Source organism: Leptosomus discolor, chromosome 20, assembly GCF_034619465.1.
Source record: "Leptosomus discolor isolate bLepDis1 chromosome 20, bLepDis1.hap2, whole genome shotgun sequence".
Classification (NCBI taxonomy): Eukaryota; Metazoa; Chordata; class Aves; order Leptosomiformes; family Leptosomidae; genus Leptosomus; species Leptosomus discolor.
The window spans coordinates 608,710-612,557 of NC_141410.1; positions in this window are offsets into that span (position 1 = coordinate 608,710).

The following is a 3,848-nucleotide window of genomic DNA, read 5'->3' on the forward strand; positions in this document are numbered from 1 at the left end:
GACGTGCGTTGGGCTCTACGTCGGGACGTGCGTTGGGTTCTACGTCGGGACGTGCGTTGAGCTCTACGTCGGGATTTAGCTTACTTTCAGCTCTACGTCGGGACGCGCGTTAGGCTCTACGTCGGGACGTGCGTTGGGCTCTACGTCGGGACGTGCGTTGGGCTCTACGTCGGGATTTAGCTTACTTTCAGCTCTACGTCGAGACGTGCGTTGGCCTCTACGTCGGGACGTGCGTTGGCCTCTACATCGGGACGTGCGTTGGGCTCTACGTCGGGACTTGCGTTGGGCTCTACGTCGGGATTTAGCTTACTTTCAGGTCTACGTCGGGACGTGCGTTGGCCTCTACGTCGGGACGTGCGTTGGCCTCTACGTCGGGATTTAGCTTACTTTCAGCTCTACGTCGAGACGTGCTTTGGGCGCTACGTCGGGACGTGCGTTGGGCGCTAGGTCGGGACGTGCGTTGGGCGCTACTTCGGGACGTGCGTTGGGCGCTACGTCGGGATTTAGCTTACTTTCAGCTCTACGTCGGGACGTGCGTTGGGCTCTACGTCGGGACGTGCGTTGGGCTCTACGTCGGGACGTGCGTTGGGCTCTACGTCGGGATTTAGCTTACTTTCAGCTCTACGTCGGGACGTGCGTTGGCCTCTACGTCGGGACGTGCGTTGGGCTCTACGTCTGTAGTTAGCTAACTTTCAACTCTACGTTGGGACGTGCGTTGGGCTCTACGTCTGTAGTTAGCTAACTTTCAGCTCTACATCGGGACGTGCGTTGGGCTCTACATCTGTAGTTAGCTAACTTTCAGCTCTACGTCGGGACGTGCGTTGGGCGCTACGTCGGAACGTGCGTTGGGCTCTACGTCGGGACGTGCGTTGGGCTCTACGTCGGGACGTGCGTTGGACTCTACGTCGGGATGTGCGTTGGGCTCTACGTCGGGATTTAGCTTACATTCAGCTCTACGTCGGGACGTGCGTTGGCCTCTACGTCGGGACGTGCGTTGGCCTCTACGTCGGGCCGTGCGTTGGCCTCTACGTCGGGACGTGCGTTGGCCTCTACGTCGGGATTTAGCTTACTTTCAGCTCTACGTCGGGACGTGCGTTGCGCGCTACGTCGGGACGTGCGTTGGGCGCTACGTCGGGACGTGCGTTGGGCGCTACATCGGGACGTGCGTTGGGCGCTACGTCGGGATTTAGCTTACTTTCAGCTCTACGTCGGGACGTGCGTTGGGCGCTACGTCGGGACGTGCGTTGGCCTCTACGTCGGGACGTGCGTTGGCCTCTACGTCGGGATTTAGCTTACTTTCAGCTCTACGTCGGGACGTGCGTTGGCCTCTACGTCGGGACGTGCGTTGGCCTCTACGTCGGGATTTATCTTACTTTCAGCTCTACGTCGGGACGTGCGTTGGCCTCTACATCGGGACGTGCGTTGGCCTCTACGTCGGGATTTAGCTTACTTTCAGCTCTACGTCGGATCGTGCGTTGGCCTCTACGTCGGGATTTAGCTTACTTTCAGCTCTACGTCGGGACGTGCGTTGGCCTCTACATCGGGACGTGCGTTGGCCTCTACGTCGGGATTTAGCTTACTTTCAGCTCTACGTCGGATCGTGCGTTGGGCTCTACGTCGGGATTTAGCTTACTTTCAGCTCTACGTCGGGACGTGAGTTGGGCTCCACGTCGGGATGTGCGTTGGGCTCTACGTCGGGATTTAGCTTACTTTCAGCTCTACGTCGGGACGTGCGTTGGCCTCTACGTCGGCATTTAGCTTTCAGCTCTACGTCGGGACTTGCGTTGGGCTCTACGTCGGGACGTGCGTTGGGCTCTACGTCGGGACGTGCGTTGGGTTCTACGTCGGGACGTGCGTTGGGCTCTACGTCTGTAGTTAGGTAACTTTCAGCTCTACGTCGGGACGTGCGTTGGGCTCTACGTCGGGACGTGCGTTGGGCTCTACGTCGGGATTTAGCTTACTTTCAGCTCTACGTCGGGACGTGCATTGGGCGCTACGTCGGGACGTGCGTTGGGCTCTACGTCGGGACGTGCGTTGGGTTCTACGTCGGAACGTGCGTTGGGCTCTACGTCTGTAGTTAGCTAACTTTCTGCTCTACGTCGGGACGTGCGTTGGGCTCTACGTCTGTAGTTAGCTAACTTTCAGCTCTACGTCGGGACGTGCGTTGGGCGCTATGTCGGGATTTAGCTTACTTTCAGCTCTACGTCGAGACGTGCGTTGGCCTCTACGTCGGGACGTGCGTTGGCCTCTACATCGGGACGTGCGTTGGGCTCTACGTCGGGATGTGCGTTGGGCTCTACGTCGGGATTTAGCTTACTTTCAGCTCTACGTCGGGACGTGCGTTGGGCTCTACGTCGGGACGTGCGTTGGGCTCTACGTCGGGACACGCGTTGGGCTCTACGTCGGGACGCGCGTTGGGCTCTACGTCGGGACGTGCGTTGGCCTCTACGTCGGGACGTGCGTTGGCCTCTACGTCGGGATTTAGCTTACTTTCAGCTCTACGTCGGGACGTGCGTTGGCCTCTACGTCGGGACGTGCGTTGGCCTCTACGTCGGGACGTGCGTTGGCCTCTACGTCGGGATTTAGCTTACTTTCAGCTCTAAGTCGAGACGTGCGTTGGGCGCTACGTCGGGACGTGCGTTGGGCGCTACGTCGGGACGTGCGTTGGGCGCTACGTCGGGATTAACTTACTTTCAGCTCTACGTCGGGACGTGCGTTGGGTTCTATGTCGGGACGTGCGTTGGGCTCTACGTCGGGACGTGCGTTGGGCTCTACGTTGGGATTTAGCTTACTTTCAGCTCTACGTCGGGACGTGCGTTGGCCTCTACGTCGGGATTTAGCTTACTTTCAGCTCTACGTCGGGACGTGCGTTGGCCTCTACATCGGGACGTGCGTTGGCCTCTACGTCGGGATTTAGCTTACTTTCAGCTCTACGTCGGGACGTGCGTTGGGCTCTACGTCGGGATTTAGCTTACTTTCAGCTCTACGTCGGGACGTGCGTTGGGCTCTACGTCAGGACGTGCGTTGGGCTCTACGTCTGTAGTTAGCTAACTTTCACCTCTAGGTCGGGACGTGCGTTGGGCTCTACGTCGGGACGTGAGTTGGGCTCCACGTCGGGACGTGCGTTGGGCTCTACGTCGGGATTTAGCTTACTTTCAGCTCTACGTCGGGACGTGCGTTGGCCTCTACGTCGGCATTTAGCTTTCAGCTCTACGTCGGGACGTGCGTTGGGCTCTACGTCGGGACATGCGTTGGGCTCTACGTCGGGACGTGCGTTATGCTCTACGTCAGGACTTGCGTTGGGCTCTACGTCGGGATTTAGGTTACTTTCAGCTCTACGTCGGGACGCGCGTTGGGCTCTTCGTCTGTAGTTACCTATCTTTCAGCTCTACGTCGGGACGTGCGTTGGGCTCTACGTCGGGACGTGCGTTGGGCTCTACGTCGGGATTTAGCTTACTTTCAGCTCTACGTCGGGACGTGCATTGGGCGCTACGTCGGGACGTGCGTTCGGCTCTACGTCGGGACGTGCGTTGGGTTCTACGTCGGGACGTGCGTTGGGCTCTACGTCTGTAGTTAGCTAACTTTCAGCTCTACGTCGGGACGTGCGTTGGGCGCTATGTCGGGACGTGCGTTGGGCTCTACGTCGGGACGTGCGTTGGCCTCTACGTCAGGATTTAGCTTACTTTTCAGGTCTACGTCGGGACGTGCGTTGGGCTCTACGTCGGGACGTGCGTTGGCCTCTACGTCGGGACGTGCGTTGGGCTCTACGTCTGTAGTTAGCTAACTTTCAACTCTACGTTGGGACGTGCGTTGGGCTCTACGTCTGTAGTTAGCTAACTTTCAGCTCT